This window comes from Vidua macroura, chromosome 1 (genome assembly GCF_024509145.1).
Source record: "Vidua macroura isolate BioBank_ID:100142 chromosome 1, ASM2450914v1, whole genome shotgun sequence".
In the NCBI taxonomy this organism is placed as follows: domain Eukaryota; kingdom Metazoa; phylum Chordata; class Aves; order Passeriformes; family Viduidae; genus Vidua; species Vidua macroura.
Genome location: NC_071571.1, coordinates 136,986,660 through 137,004,553, shown reverse-complemented (window position 1 = coordinate 137,004,553; position 17,894 = coordinate 136,986,660).

The following is a 17,894-nucleotide window of genomic DNA, read 5'->3' as shown; positions in this document are numbered from 1 at the left end:
GGGTAAGGCTGTCTATCTCTTTATACATTATAGGGTGGTCAAGCACTCAAACAGATTTCCTAGAAAGGTGGTTAAATCCCGAAACCTGTCAGTGTTTAAGAAGCATTTGGACAGTGCCCTTAATAGCATTCCTTTTTTATAGATTTTGGCCAGCCGTGAAGTGGTCAGGCAGCTGATGATCACTGCAGGTCCCTGCCAACTGAACTATTCTATTCTACTCTATTCTATTCTATTCTATTCTATTCTATTCTATTCTATTCTATTCTATTCTATTCTAGTCTAGTCTAGTCTAGTCTAATCTAGTCTAGTCTAGTCTAGTCTAGTCTATTATTATCTGCCTAAAATATAAGCAACTATTCTAAGCTCATCACCTTCATCTAATGCTAAGGTTCAGTTTGAAGACTGGTAGAGGGAATGAGCCTCTGGATATTTGTTGTGTCTCTTCATTGGATTATAGGATTGGGGAACATCTATAGCTAGCCTTAGACTAGATGGCAGACATTAGGGGAGGATATGTCATCATCAGTAAGCAGGTTGGCTAAAGATTCTGAATTCCTATGTAATAACAATGGCTATTATAAGTTCTAAGTTAGGATTGTGCTGTCATATACGGCAATTCAGCTTCCATAAGGGTGTTTATATCCAAATGTCTTATTATTATCTTGAGCGTTTCTTCTGGTTTTGTCTATGTTTTTACTTCTCTAATCTATCCAAAACTTTATGCTCTGCCTCTCCTGGCTCTCTCTCTTTTTCTCTGTCTCTCTTATGATCTGAAGCAAGCTGAAAGATTCCTCATAAAAAGAACTGCCTTGCACAGTAATTACCATTACTTTATAACCTTTGCCAGCTTCACATTTCAGTTTCAACAGGTAATTAGATCCAAGCTCAGCAATCTTTAACATTTTTATATGAGTTACTTTTTCTGAGAGGAGAAATTCAGCAGCTATTACTTGTAGTTCCATTCTCTGTTTTAACATTAAAATACAGAAAATGTTTGAGAACTTTGAAAGAGGGAATTCAGCTGTGCCTGTGTTCAGCTGCTTCACAGAAATCAAACCTGTGGAGTTATGCCAGCTCAGACATCTGTCTCTGATTACAATTTAAAAAAAAACGTTTTAGATATAATTTTTTATATAAACCATTTGCAGTTTCTTCCTGTTGCGTTCTTGTGTTTATGCAATATGCTACTTAGAATCATTATGGAAGTTCTAGTTATTGACCTGTAAATAATGAATAATAAGATTAATTATCTATGTGCCTCTGCAGTGAACTTGTAATTTCATAGAAAATTGCGAAAAAAATTAAGGGTTTTGGAAGGGCTAGTTTATAGATTGGGTATGTCAGCTTTTTAGGGGGATTGTTATTGTTTGGGGATTTTTGCCTGGAGTTTTCTTGCCTGGAGTTTTCTTTTTATTTCATAACAATTTCTGATTTGAATGTGCTCTCAGACCACAATAGAGTGGCTTTGGCAGTGTCATTTTATCTCTTCTAATCTTTCTGATATTTCTCTGCTTTTTGTTCCTCCCTAACAATTTCAGATGATCTACCCAGAAAGGTATGTGAGAAACATGAGAAATACTGGCAATTTATGTTAGACAGAAGAATCATTCTTATCACTTATCTCTCATTAAGCTTTGATCCTGCAAATCAAATTCATGGCTGCACAGGACATCTGCCCAGTCATAACCCATTACATGATCAGAATGAAAATACAGACTGAGAAAGACTGGCTGAGACCTGTCAGTCAGTAAAAGAACTCAAGTGTTTTTCACATAAATCAGATGAAACATATTCTGCTTGATAAAATCAGAGAGCTGTCCATTCATTTAGTCATTTAATAGGATGGAAAATGAGGCCCATGTAATTTTTTATTACAGACATAGAAGAAAAACACTATAATTACCTACTCTGGAAAATTAATTGCATTGTAAGGAGAAATAATATCATCATTTTGGGACTTTCTGTGACTATCTCTGTATTAAAATATAAACCATTATGTATTATAAATGTCAAATTCCACAAGACACCAGTTTACTAAATGCAGAACTTAGATTTCTTGAAGTTAATTAAATCTAAGAAATCTAAAAATGCTCATGAAAGAGAGCCTGAGGTATGATATCTTTCTCTGAAAATATACAAAAAATATATTTTATTGCTTTGCTGGATGCATTTTCAACTTATATTTATTTTTTATAGAACATGATAAAGAATGCATATCTTTCAAGTACCATTGCAGAAAGAAGAAAGCCATTCATTTTTACTTATGTCTTGCATTGCACAATGTCTAGAAATTAAGTCACATTCCAAAATATCTTGGTTTTAGTGCTACATAAAACAAAGTAATGTAGATTGGAAACTTCTAGATAGTTGAAAGCAAGTGAATTAATAAGATAATAAGAGATAGACAAGATTTCAACATGTCAGGCACAACCTGTCTCATTAAGGAATAAATATCCAAAGCCTTAGGCCTCCCCCACTCAAATCTGTCTTTAAATCAGTTGTCAAAGTGTTTTTATGGTGCTATTCTGCCTGCTAAAGGGTTTATTGCCATTAACAGGTCAAGATTCTATCATTCCTGTTTATAGTGACCACCCTTGCAGACCAGTTGCATGGAATGTATTTTCAAGTCTAACAAAAAAAAAATGGAAAACTCCACCAGAAATTAATAGCTTGTTCTCAGTGACAGTGCCTGAGCATTAAAATCTGGTTCAGTGTTAACAGGCCTAGAAATTTACAGAATAAGGAGTAAGTTGTTCGAAAGATGATTAGCACATGGTACTAAGAAAGGATTTGATCTTGTTTGGTGAGATTCTTGTTCAACACAGAAATGTGAAATACGGGACTACAATAATGGGTTGTATTTTAGCAAATCTTGGGAGAAGAGTAAAGAGGTGGAAGTTATATTTTCAGGAAAAAATGAAAGAAAAAAGTAAAAAATAAAATATATTTGCTGAAAATGGGACATACAGAGAGGAAGAGATGCATCGTAGCTCCTTATTAGATGAGAATGAGGAATAAAGATTTGTATAAGCTACACACTATGGATGACACTTCAGGTAGTATCAATATCAATGGCAATGTTAATTACAAAATAAATTAATAAAATAGTTATTCACTTATTAAATTAGAAGTCAACAAATAATACAATCAGTTTTTAGGACACAAACAAATTAATTAAACAAGAAGATATGTAAAGAGTTTGGCAAGAGTTCCCCATGCCATAGTGCTTAGGACAAAAGCATGAAGAACACTTGAATTGTATTTTCACAGCCAAGTGACTTTCTTTCTCTCAAGTTTGCCCCTTCTGGCTCTAGGTATAAAAGGTATTCAAGGCATCAAAGTCTATTATTTATGAAAAGGGTTTTGAGTGTAAAGCTGTAATGGTCAGTGGTAGATAGAGTGGTTGTGTAATGTCTCCTTTTTAGACGCTATTAAGGAGACATAATCAGCAACTCATTGCTGCAGAATATTAATGAATGACTGTGGGGTAAAAAATTACTGAAAGATCCTCTTTATCCAAGCAGCTAAACATTAATAGTGTGGAAAAAATGATCAAAGTAGAAATGGAGCAGTGTGCTCTTCATCTAAAACTGCATCCTGGTTTGAATTAGAAAGACGACAGCTAGCTGCTCAAGGCAAGTGATTATTCTCCTCTCAGCTCTGGCACCACATCTGGAGGGTTGTGTCCATCTTGGGGCCACTACAAGAGACTTTGACATTGCAGGCAAGGTCAGTGAGGAAGATCAGGTGACAGAAGCATGTGGCATACAGGGAGAGGTTGAAAGATTTGGACCTGTTTAGCCTAGAGAAGAGGAGAGGCAGAAAAGACTATTCCTGCAACTGCCTCATGGGAGAATGAAGTAAAGATGGAGTCAGACTCTTTAAGAGATGCACAACAAGGTGAGAGGCAGCAGATTCATCTTTCGGTATGGGAAGCCCCATCAGAAAACTACTCTCACTGTCAGGGTAGTCCAAAATAAGAATAGGCCAACCTTGGAGATCAACAAAACTCAACCGGACAAGGCCATGAACAAGATGATACAAACAATTTGTAACTGGCCTGAGTGGGGATTTGGAAAGGAAAATTTCTGGAGGCCAGTTCTGATCTAAATTACATATGTGTGACATTTCTGTGAAAGTGAAATCTGGGTTTGCAGCTTTCAACCTGAAGTATTAATGAAACTAGATAGAATACTTTAAATACTAATGCCAATAGGAATTTAGAACTGAGATAATAAAAATTGTAGCAACTTTCATTAAAAAATAATGTAATACAATGAGAACCTGAGAAATTAAGAAAATATGTGGGAAGGTATTAGAAAACATGTAAATGTCATAAATTTGAAAATAGGTTGAAGAAAAAATAGTCATATAAAACAGACAACCTGGACTTATTCAAAACTTTATTAATAAGTCTGGTTTTTTTTTCCTTGCACCAAAACAACTACACAGTAGATAAAGGAAAAACATGTAGATTTAATAAATTTAGAACTTTGATGACTGCTGTGCAATAATCTCATCAGAAAATGAAGATATTTGAATTATATGTAGTAGGTGTACATCCAAAAACTACAGCCAAATAAAACTTTTAAATTATTTATCATCAAACTATGAATTAACTGAACATGGCATCCGATAGAGGTCTGCCTTTGTCCCATTAGTATTTTCATTAATGATTTGCATGATAAAAGAGCAGGAGGCTTGTTAATTCTGCAGGGGCAGAGTGCAAGGAATCCAGAGAATATGATCAAAATTATCTTAATAAGCTGAAGAGCTGGACTGAACTCAGATCGACAAAACTCAGTACAGGCAAATGTAAGAACAACTGAACTGATATGTCAGTAACAGCTGAAGGGTGCACAAAAAAGGACAAAAAAGAGGGAAATAAATGGCTAAGCAGCAGTATAGGATGTTCAAGGGATTCTACTGGATCACAAACTAAACATAGTAGTGTGATGCCTTTTCCTTCTAAAAGTATAGCTTTCACTCTGGAAAGACTTTTTCTGGTTTATTCAGGATTGTTGAGGCCTTGGCTGAAGTAACAAAATTTACAGAACAAGTGTTACAAATTATAATAGTGAGCTGGAAGGAATCCACAAGAAATAAGAAATTGCTAAAATATTGGAAATTATGACCTGCTGGCCTGCAAAGAAAGATTAAAGTTGCTGGTTTCCTTTAGTCTTAGAAAAGAGACAGTTGAGTGTAGATATGGCAAGCAATAGACCATGTAAAATGCCAGTGGGAAGGGGATGATAATATTTTTTTCTCTACTGACAAAGCTGAAAAAACAATGAGTTGTTAATCTAATCTGCTGAAAATGTAGGTTGGATATTAAACAAAAATGTCAAAATGCTGCATTGCTGAAATTCAGAGACTTTGAAAGATTTTTATTAATTTTTTTTCCCCTTTGGATTTAAAAATGAACTAGATTTCTCAGAATTTAACTATGAAAACTTGATCCTACCTCCATATGGAGGCTAAAGTAGACTAGCAGTGGTGCCCCTAAAGCCTGAGATCTGGATGGGGCTTGTGACTTCAGGGCATACAGTCCACATCTGCAGGGGAGCACATATTCCACAGTGATAGATGGTGCAGGTACAGAGCCCACCAAGTGGTCACAGGAGTTTCATATGGTTGTTGACAAAGGAAAACGTTATTCACTCCACCAAGGTTTCTTTATTGTCATACTTGATTCAATCTCTAAATTCTGTGTGTGACAAGTATAAAAAAATGGCCTTATTTTTTTTTCCCTTATTATTCCAATGAATTTAAACCTCTGTTTTGTGGAGCAAAACTCAGGGAAGCACAGGAACCATTTAGGAATGAATTACAAATATTACATACTTAGAAAATGAATCAAGAATATTTTTAATAGGAAAAAATCAGGCCAGTAGGCAAACTGACTCAAAATTAGCCCAGCAATTACTCTGATCAGTAGACAAGGCATTGAAGAATGGATTAATTACCCTAGCAGAAAATTAATTAAGTTAGGCAATGAGACAGATAGGAATAATTTCTGAATTAATTGAGTATTCAGTCCTGTGACTTGTGTAACAGAGAGCAAGGGTGATAGGCTGAGAACACAATGTAGTTACCAATATAGCAAGTTAAGATATCAGATTATGAAAGAAAAAGGGATTTATTTCTAGCAACATTAGCCACTGAAGCCACCAAGATGAAAATCTAAGAAGAATTGATTTTTATTATACTGTCAAATTTGAAAAAAAAACCAAAAAAAAAAAAACCAAAAAAAAAAAACAGTGAAACACAAATCCTCCAATATTTGCGGAAGCTAAAATATTTTGCCATTATTAAATTTCTGTTATTACACCACATAAAAATATTTAGTCAGAATTTTAAAAGCTAAGACATTTTGAGTTTAAAAAGTGTTATTTTCCTCACTAAAAAAGATACAAAAGGAAAGCAAAAAACTAATGACTGTGCAGTGTTTATAGCTCTCTCTTGTGGTATCAAATCTTCTCTATCGTTCAGGGTTTGTCAGTTTTTTGTTGCGGGGAGGGGGGAGGTTGATTTGTTTAGTTTTGCTTTCTTGATGTCTTTTTTTGTTTGTCTGCTTGTTCCCCAAAGACAAGATTTAGGAAATAAAGACTGCAAATCCCAGAATGGCACTCTACCTTCAGAATCCAGACTATTTATGCAGGATGTCTGTCAGTCAGACCTTCTGAATCTATTCTAGTTTCTGTAAATTATACAAATGCTTCTTGTGGTCAGAGGAATAACAGAAAAACATTTTTACAGCCTGATGCTTAGAGTACTCTTTATTCATGTAGAATGCCTGGTCCTAATTCATCACTGAAAATATTCTGCTTTTTGAGTGTGGAGGAGATATTCCACTGATTTGGCAGTTCTTCCTCTTTTGGGATATCATTTACAACAGATAACCATCCAGACAGTCTGTGGAAATCTTCAGAGAACCATCCAGATGCAGAGCAGGTACTTAGACCTGCCTGCGGCTTCTAGTTACTTCCCTTGCAGGCATAAGTTTGTCTTCTCTGAACTGAGTCTAAAGACATCACACACAGCTGAGGCTCCTCTCACCTGCCTCGGCCCCTGCCCCACTGGAGCTCGGTGGTCCTGTACGGGCTGCAGACCAGCCTTGGAAATGGCAGAGCTTCCAGAGTCAGGGGCCAGGGACACTGACTAACAGCAAGAAAAGGAAGGCAGCCTAGAAACAACACAATTATTGGGCTGCTACAAAAGCCTACATCCATCCTGGGACCAGGTGATGAAATCAGACAGCTGTGTTCAGTTTGTGATGAAATTGGAGAGCTGTGTTCAGTTCAGACAGCTGGTTTTCAACTTTTACAAACACTCGCATTCAGTAGACAGGGATTTAAACAGCAAGGAGACCAAGCATGTTGCAGACTGTCTACTGTGGCAATTTGGAAGCCCTCTAGGACATATTGCAGTCTTAGCAACAGAAATATTTTATTTGACTTTTACATGGTATTCTGCTATCTATTTAAATTTAAAGCTGATAAGAAGTGCCCAGAACGAATAGGAGAACATCACTGATTTAAGACAGGACAAACATTTAAAATGTTTGCATTAGACAGGAAAAATTCTTTGAATAATTCTTTTTTCATTTATTGTATGTATTTTTTTCCAGTAAGCATCTGTCAGTTACTTGGATTGGAACAGGTCTGGGACTTGACTCAAATTTCACTCCAAATTTAGCAACTCCTCTGGGATTGAGATGATGCTTCTCCGCCAGTTAGACTGTTTCCTGGAGTTCATGCTGAACATTCAGAAGACAGTCAGTAGTAACTTTGTGGGTTGTATTTTACTAACTTAAAATTAATCTGAGTTTCCAACATTTGAAAATATTGTATCGGATAAATAATATTCTTACAGTGTTTGAGGCTTTTGAGTATGCATTTTAAAGATGTAACTTGAAGACTTTGCAAGTCTGCAGTTTTAAAATTTAGTTTTTTAATAAAGCTCACATAAAAAGAATTTGTTCAAATATTAAGCTTTGGTTCTAAAGTTTTATTCCATTCAGCTGTTACATCATCTATAAGAATTCCTGGCATGTGTAAGGAGCCTAACTGATTCAATACCATATGGAAAATGTTCTTCTCTTCTGTAGGGATACTTCTTCAGATGTGTGATAAAGGCACCAGTGGTAGATTTATGCTCTCCCTATACCAGAAAAGTGTGAAGGAAAGGCACTCAGTTGTTACCATAGTGGCTACAGAGCAGGATCTCTGTAGACCCAGGCTGTATCAGTCCTTCTTTTCTGTTCAGTTGTGACTTTGAACTGTTCCAAAACTTCAACAGACTAGTCAGTGATGGAACTATCATTTCTCATGAAAGAAAGAATCAACAAGACATTTTTGCTAGCTGTTTGAAACTATACACTAAATCCTAGTTAGAAAACACATTCTATGCTAATTTGAATTGCTGCCTATGTCCTAAAAAACACAAATTTTCATTTTTGCAGTTCTTCAGAGAAAGTAATTTTTGCAGTTTCTACTTTCTGTGTTTCAGTGTTGTCTGAAAGTTGGCAAAACATATCCAATATTCTACAATAGTTCCCTGTGATTTGACAGCTACATTCTTATTCCTACCTCAGAGACCCTGTTTCTGTTGTGACTTTTTTTAATTTCTACCCTCATTTTTCTCAGCATGTTTTATGTAACTGTTTAAATTTTTCTCTGATTATGGAATTTGACTATGCAGACTCTCAACACAGAGATAACAACTGTAGACATTCATTTATATTTTTCTGTGATTATTTGCTATACAAATACATTGGTCCCCAGATAATCTTGTATGAATTATTCATGGCAGCCTCTGATGTACTTTATTTAGGAACACACATGTAAACAGAAGCAGAGGAAAACAGTGGAAGTAGATAAAAAGATACTCTTCCATTTCTTTCAGCTTCTGATTTTTTTTTCCAGGTGTTTTTCAATGTCTGCTTTTCAATTCCAAACTGCTGCACTACCATTTTTGTCCCTTGATGCATTAACCACAGTCCTTGCAGGGGTCACAAAAAGCACATGCATTGGTGCTTCAGACCTCCTTAGACTCAAATATGTCTTATATTTGGTGTAAAGATTTGTTTTAATTTGAGTTTTCTTCTCCTGGTAGATCAGCATAATTAAACTGGGAGAATTTACTTTATAATATCTGTACATATATATATAATTTAAAAAAAAATTAATTTAGCTATATATAACTTTTAAGAAAAACTAATTTAGCTTACTCTGTCAGGATTTAAATGAACAGATCTTTTAGAAATATATATAATTAAACACCAGGCTATTGACAAAATTCTGTAACTCAAATGTGATCCATATTAATACTCTTGAAATTTTAAATTCATTTTAAATGCAAATCTTACATATTTTTGTTTTAGCAGGCCAACAGTACTAATTTTATTTCTGAAATAAAGCCTACCACATAGTTTTAAAAGTTCATAGAATTGATGAAAAAGTACACATTGAGATCTCAAATAGTATATCCAAGTTGTTCATCGCTTTGTTTTTCTTCATGTATAATTACACAAGCAAAATTATGCATTTTAGAGACTTGTAAATTTCAGTGTTATTACCTTTTCATCCATGTTCAACTACTCCAGTTTTTCAAGTGTGTACAATATTGAAAAAAAAAAAAAACGCTTGAATGATTTAGCTGTCTGAAAAACTTTGGAAATTGTTCCAGTAGTAAAAATTGATCTCCAACCTTTTTTGTGTGTGTTCATGCATTTAAAATCTACTAGTTTAAATGTTTGCGCAGGCGTATAGTACCATCAAACACAGCACAGGCGTATTTATTTGCAGAATTCCTACGGGGTCCAAAAGCCACTGAAAATAATTTAAATACTCCTATTCCTCTCAGTGACCATTAGGTTATACTCACAGTAATTATTATAAAATTTATCTTCTGTTGAATTGAGCTACAAAGCAACAACAACCAGAGGTGTTGCTCATAATATGTACAGTCAATTGCAATTTAATATATGTCATGCTTATAACTTAGAAATAGAATTATACTTGTTAAAATTGCTATTACAGGCATGCCATAAGGATATTTTTGTATGTTTAAATATTAAAGTTTATGTATGTTTAATACCCACTGAAAAAATTGCTATCTTCTGTTGTTAGCATATTTATTATGTTCCAGCCTCAGCAAATTCTCTCAAATTTCATTAGAATGAAAAAAAATCTACCAATTCTTATGTGGCTATCAAGATACAGTCCTTTACCAATCCTACCTCTCACAAAAAAAAACAAGCAATAATAAAAAATTCTGTTTGTGTTTTTTGATACTTATGACTTTGCCTCATCAGTGACAACTCAGATGGGAGTTTGGAAAGATGTGACTTCAAGGTGGTACCACAACATTGCCCTGCATTACATGGGCAGCCACATGAAAGCTGGTAAGCTTTGCTTTCTCAGATTTACAAAAAACTGCTGCCAGACAGGAAAATTTCAGCCTAGACAGCTGAACACTTCTAATTTGTCAGATAAAGCAGGAGCACCATGCACACACCAAGTAACACAGGACCAGCCTCTGCTGAACAGAAAATATCTGTGTCAAACCCATGTTGTGTGTCAGGAAGGTAGTTGTGTCTGTCAGTTTGCATGAAGCCTGAATTTGGATTATCACAAATCCTTATATTAAAATATTTTTTTATATCCTCCCAACAGTTTGCTGCCTTTCCCAGGATATTGCCCTGCTCCTAATAACAGGGTTCATAAGTAAAAAGCAACCTTGGAAGTCAATAGTTTCCAGCATCTTTTATCAAATAACAGTTGAAATGTTTTTATTTTGGCAGATAAATAAAACCACCATAAATGTATTGAGAAATAGGGTTAGTGTGCCTGTCACAAATAAGAGGAAATCATCTACCCTTATGATTAACATTTAATGCGAGCAATTTTGACTACTGCTTAGCTCTATTAATAATTAATGCAATTAATTAAGGCTATTTCTTTTGATGGGATTCTCAAATCCCTTCTAACACCTCAGTATTAGTTCTTTATGATATCTATCCACACATTAGTTCCAGCAGCCTGTTACAGAAAGCTTTGTAATTACAATTCAACCAACCCTGCAATATCAACAAACAGAAATTGTATTCCAGCTGCTGTATAAGAAACAGTTGCACAAGAATGCTTTAGGCAGTTGAATGTTTTTCTTTCTTTTTAGCTGGCAGGATTATGTCAAGAAATTTCCTTTCTATTTCCTATTTTAGTTTATTTCTATTTTGGAGTAGTACAATCTTACCTAAAATTAGTAAGCATCAAAGAAAAACAAAATAAAATTCAACAAGCAATATATTTAAATATGTGAAAATAACAGTGGTTTCTTCAAATGGTCTAGCAGATACTATAATTGTCATTTCAGATTATCTCCATCAATAGGTGCTGACATAGTTTTGTGTCATCAGGGAAGACAGAAGATAAATTCTGCCTGGTTCATGACAGAGTTGATAATTACCATAATCCATTAAATAATCTGATTTATGTATATATTAAATCATCTGATTTAGGTACATTAAAGCTTCATTGATCAAAATTTATTAGGCTGTTGTGGTGGGCTGAAGATTTCTGGCAGCTAAGACTCTCACCAAGCTGCTTGTTCACGCTCTTCAGCAGAATCGGAGAGCGAACATAAGGTCAAAACAAGAGAACTCATGAGTTTAGCAAGTGAAGGGAAGCTTTGTCCACAAGAAAAGCAAAACTAAAGAATTAATTGACTACTTCCCATCATCAGGCCACATGCTTGACCAATTCCAAAAAAAAGAAGGGCTCCAGCACCCATAATTGTTGCTTGGGAGATCAAAGACCTTAATCTTTCAGTGTCCCTGCTTCATTCTTCTTTCTCTGGATTTTTATTGCTGAACACACCATCACATGCTATGGGATATTCCTTTGATCACTGGGGATCTGCTGTCCTGGCTGCATCCCTTCCCATCTTCTTACTCACCCCCAGCATACTCACTGGTGCAGGGAGGAAAGAGAGGAAGCCTTGACACTCTGCAAGCAGTACAACAGACACAACACTCATGTGCTATTAATGCTATTTTTCTCAAAAGTATACCTGTCACACCATAATACAGGCTGCTACGAAGAAAATTAAATTCATCCCAGCCAGACACAGCACACTTATACTTGAAAACTGAAACACCAACCTCACGTGCATATGCTCCAAAGTTCAAATTATTTCTGCAGAATTCCACATCTGTAACACAGTCATTCATCTGTAACACAGTCATTCTGAGCTTATAGAAAAAGTATTTAACCATGAGTGGAGCTCCAACCTGTTGTTGCAATGCAAATATATGACTTTAAATTTTATTTAAATCTCAGTATATTTGAAATAAAGAAATAAATTTTCTTGGTACTAATCAGGAATGAAATGATGCTCTGAATAGCATTAGGCTCTTTACAAAATTGCTTCCCTTCTAAACCATTAGAGTTTTTCACATACTCTGGGTTGTTGCCAGTGATCATACAGAACTAGCCCAAATTCAGTGTTTGGTATCAGGAAAAGAACCAGAGAAATAAATGAACAGTTATTTCAACACAGATGAGGTAGAAGACTTGCAGGAAAAGGGAAGAAAAGAATGAAGCAGGAAATATAGAGTGCTGTTTCACTTATTCCTACTCCTGGCTATTGTTTTATGGTTTCTTACATCAGATTTTTAGTGTTCAAGGTAAGAGAAAACTTGACATTGTAATTGAAGGTAGGCAACTGATCATTCAAAGGAGTTAAATCTCTGTAAAACCAATTTAACCTGAAGGTCCTGAAACTCACATTGTTTATCAGAGAAAAATGTACAAATAACAGTGGATTTATCCATGAGTTTAATGACAGAACCAGCTTTCCAATGATTTCCAGCCTCCCAACATCTAAAGCACTTTCAGACTTATTTTAAGTCCCCCCACTTTAAAATACAAGATTTTTTAAAACTCATTCGTCATGTACTAATTAAATCTAGAATATATATGTCTAAGACATTTTCAATTTAATAAAATACACTTTGAACATGTGTGTCAAGATGGTCCGGCTACTTATCAGTGGAACATCTAAGATGTTGTATGAAGTTTCATTATGAAGTTCAATGGTGCTCAAGAAGCATTAGAAATAAAACAAATTAATAACATTGCCTGTTACATATTTCTTTGCAACAACTTCAAATAATTCACATTTCTTTTTAAAGAGATGAGTTAAAAATATAGCCTGAAATATTAAAGAAGGCATTGATTATGTCTTGGGTTTATGCTCATTTAGGAACTTATTTTCATTGCTGATTTTAATATTTTTAAATAGCCTAATTCTAATGAATGCAGTTATAGCAATAAAAGAACCTAATAAACTCTATAAATAAATTTATATTGTGAATAATCAGGATAAATAAGAAACAAAATAGTCATAATGTATTTTCTTCAGACTACATATGTTATTTCCAGAGTACATCACAAATATTTTTCTCCCTTGAAAGGGTGGGAGAACAAAACCTAACAGAAAAGGAGACTAACAAACTGAGCATGATATGGGCAGAGGATTTACAGGACATATATATGTATTTGTTACAAAAGGTTCATGCAGATTGTGAAAGTTACAAAAGTTACTAGTACTCCAAGACAGCTGTAACTTCTGTACTGAAAATTAAGAAGGATTTTCAGATGTCCATTAAATCTATTCTAAAGCATGAAGATAGTTTAGCAGTTTTCCTTCATTTGAGCAATTGGCAGTCTTAAAGCACATAATTTATAAGAAAAATTGGAGGGGGGGGCAGGAAGAGAAGGATGAAAAGAATAAAAAACTGAAATTCGCGTATCTATGTCTGTAGTAATATCTGTTTTGGCACCCACAGATATCATACACAGCATTAGCTCAAATTCATACAGACATCAGCACTTAGTGAATCCAGAGGAAAAGATGTGTAACTGTAATAGGAGACTGCCTCCTATTACAGTGCCTCCTAGTCATATGCAAACCAGCCGCAACTCAAGGAAGTCTGCTGTCTCCCAAGGGCTCAGATAAGGGACATTACTTTAAAACTTCCCAATCTAGTGAGGCCCTCTGATTACTAGCCATTATTGGTTGTTCAAACTGACATTGATGAAATAATAAAGTCTGAGGGCAAACGAAACAGACTTCGGGGCCTTGGGAGAATTGGTACAGGGATCAAGAACACAGGTGATTTCCTTGATTCTTCTGGTAACAAGGAATAATACTGATAGGACCAGGGAGATCCATCAGGTCAACCCATGGCTCTGAGGTTAGTATAGTGGAAAAATTTGGGTGTTGTTGACAGTCCAAAAACAGGACTCATCTTCTTCCCGAAGACAGAGGGTATCACCATTCCCTCCTCAGCTTTCTTTGGTTCTTGCCACTCTTGTGCTGCTCGAAGCTGAAACAGGTCTCCCTGGGTCACCACTGCATCCCCCTAAAATGCAGTCTCTATTGCAGGAGATTTTAGTTCAGTCCATGGCTAACAAGAAAAGTCCAGCCAAAAGCTACTTCATCATCTCTTCCTACCTAAATATTTCTTCTTTTAACATCTCAGGTCCCGGACTATCTCTCTTCCGCTACAAATCAAGAAGGAGTAATACTTTTAAAAAGCCCTCATTTCCTGGAAAGGGTTAAACGTTCAGACTCCTTGGACGGCTGATATCTCCGTCCGGTGTTCCGCCTCCCACGCTGGATGATCTACTCAAACACCTGCTCTACTGACACCTGGCAGGGTGCACCCATCTCAGAGGGGAAAAGGGGACTCATTGATAGAGCTTTAAAATAGCTTGGAAAGGAGAAAGGGACAAACCCAGCCTGGCCAGCAATGAGGGATGGAACTGTGTGCCAAAAACACACATTAATGGGATACCTCAATATGCTTCAGGAAGTGCTGGCTGCCATGTACTGCACCCAAAATCTTTCTATACTAAGGCACATGAGGAACAAAGAGCAGCCCAAAGCTTTGGCCAAGTCCCAGAGATTCAAGATCATTGACAAAAGTGAAAGCTAGTGGAATGAATCCTGGAGTGCCCTGGTGGATGTTTACAGGCTCTTCAGGAGGGACAGGCAGAGCAGAAGAGTCTGGGGGTTGTCATTGCATGTAATAGAAGGGTTCAAATGTATGGGGTTTATAATTGGCAATGGCACAGTTGAAAGCCTCTGCGTAAGAATCAAGGGACAAACAATGCAGATGTCATTATGGGAGTCTGCTGTAATTTAAAACAGAAAAAAAAAAATCATTTTCTAGTGTGGTCAGTATTAATACAAACAATGTTATTTGACAAAATAGCAAAATCAAAACTAGAATACTGGCTGGAAAGTAATCTGAATTGATGGTATCAAAGATGGGTACAGGAATCCCATATAGCAAGAAACCATATAGGAAGATCCTTTACATGCCCTAAGATCTGTCATCAAATACAATCTGCAGGAGATAAAGGAGTGCAGACAGCTGAGATGTGGACTGTTCAAGGATATTATATCTTGATGGATCACAAAGTTTAATTGTTTAGCATTTACATAATATCTTAACCAAATACATTGGAAGGATATCAAAGAGCAGTGTGAGGGACCCTTATTTCATTAATTAATTAACCCCTAGGCCAGAATTCTTTGGAGCCTTACTGCAGGTCTGGTGACCATATATGAACATATGGATAGCATATGTCCCACATATTGGTGTCAATACTGTCCTTAAAAATATCCCAAGGAAATCACATCAGTTGGTTAAAAGACTTGCAGGGCCAAAACAGTGAAGGTCCTTCCATTCAGGCAACTCTTCAAAATACTACCCATAGTAGTATACCTGCGGCGTGGGTTTTTGCTCTCCCCGGCTGCACGCGGCTCTTGGGAGCCTGGCTGTGGCGTAGCTTCCACGTGCTGCCGGGGTTTGCTGCCGCGGGTTCCCGGACACGGCTCCGTGTCTCGGGTGCGTGGGCTGGCCAACCGCTGTTACCGTGCGCTAGGGACCCGGCAAAGAGGAAGGAATTTGTCCATTTACTCCGTGCTTGGCAGGAACGGTTTATTGGTCACGTGGCGCGGTTCGATGGAAAGACGCGACCGCTCCCGGCACTCGCATGGGAGAAAATGGCGTCTGACTGCCGGCGGGATAGGGCTTTATAGAGGGGCGGGGCGAGAGGATCCACGGCCTGCCGGCCAATAGGGGCGGCTGCCGTGGCGGTGACGCCAGCAACCGCAACCAACCAGAGAACCCCGCAGGGGCGGGCACCGAGCCAGAGCGGGCTGAGCGGGATCGTGTGGCTCGCACGGGGTTTCCTGGGGCCGGACGGCAGGGTGGTTACAGGAGCAGCACAGGGGTAAGAGCCGGCAGCAGGCAACATGGGGGCAGAAACCGCGGGGGGGGGAACAACGCGGGGGAAACGCGGGATTACAGAACTTGACTTATTTTAACATAAATTAAAAACCCTAATCTAAACCCAAACTCCGGGATGCAACATCTCCCCGCTTAATAAAATATAAAAAGAAAGCAGTGGTGTTGATGCAGTCTCTCAAGCGGTGGCCTCTTCTTCCAGCTTCTGCTGCTGCTGCAACTGCAGTGACTGCTACGCAGGTGGAGAGGGCCTGGAGATGGTGCTGGTGCTGGTTCTTCTTAGGGTGTTTAGAGATAGGGAAACTGGGACAACTTTATTACAAACATGGGGATTTGGGACACACACAGACTGGGGCTTTGGGGAAAAACATTTTTTTTTTTAGAGATTGTAGGGTCCTTTTTCTTTTGCGTCGCCTGCGGTTTGATGCAACCCCCCGATTGGTGGGGTCATCTGCCACACTCAAAGGCACCCTGACGTTCTGAACTACCACCTGCACAATTACTTGATAACTCACAGCTCCCCTTAAGGTGCTGTGGCCTGCCTTACTTTTATCTTCACGCGAGGCAGGTGCGCGTTGTTCCTTCAGTTTTTTGGGGGAATGGGATCTCCCTCCCCCCCTCTCCCCCCTCCCACTGTCCCTGGGGGTGCCCTGCCCAGAAACGGACATTGAACCACAAAATGTCCTCTTTGATTGCAGTGGAAGCACTGGCGTCTTGCTGGAGGCTGCTTCGGACCAGCGTTCTTTGGAGGCACGGCATCCAAGGCAGCAGTGTTCATGGATGCCGCTTCCAGGACAAACTTGTCCTGAACCTCTGATCCCTCTACATGCCTCTCATCTGTCGGCTCGACCCGTTCCACGGAATCTGGAAAATGCTCAGAAACCCACATCCCCCTGCTTCCCTCCCTCTCGGGTCTCCGGGAACCCTGGGACTGCAGAGGCAGGGGCTCCGATTCCCCCCCCTCTCCTTTTCCCTCCCGCCCAGACGTCTGGGGCCCATGGGAACTTGGAGGTAGGGGTTCCCGTCCCCCCCCCTCTCCTCTTCCCTCCCGCCCGGCTCTCCGGGGCCCATGGGAAGATGGGGATAGGGGTTCCCGCTCCTCCCTCCCCCCTCTTCCCTCCCGCCCGGATCTCCGGGACCCATGGGAAGATGGGGACAGGGTACGGGCAATAGGACGGGGGCTGCCTCCCTCAGGCAGTGGGGTGGAGATGGCAGAGCTCTCCCCGGTGGAGGAGGGCGGAGTCGATGACTCAGCAGGGACGACATGCAAAGGACTGGAGGGAACACCCACTCGAGGGGGAACAATGGGTGAGGGAGTAACCTGAACTCCCGAGAGGGCGGCGCCCACGCCCACAGGGAGGCAGGTGGGGGTTGGGTCAAAGGCGGGGACACCAGGAACAAAGAACAGAAAGGGGTTGTGGGAAGAAGAGACCCTGCCATGTGGCCGCCCTCCATCTTGGGAAGACAAAGAGATCGACCACGTGGCCTCGGCCTCCTCAGGGGGACAAAGAAAGGGGTTTAAAGAAACAGAACTGCGCGGGGTAGCGCCGAAACTGGGATTTTCAAC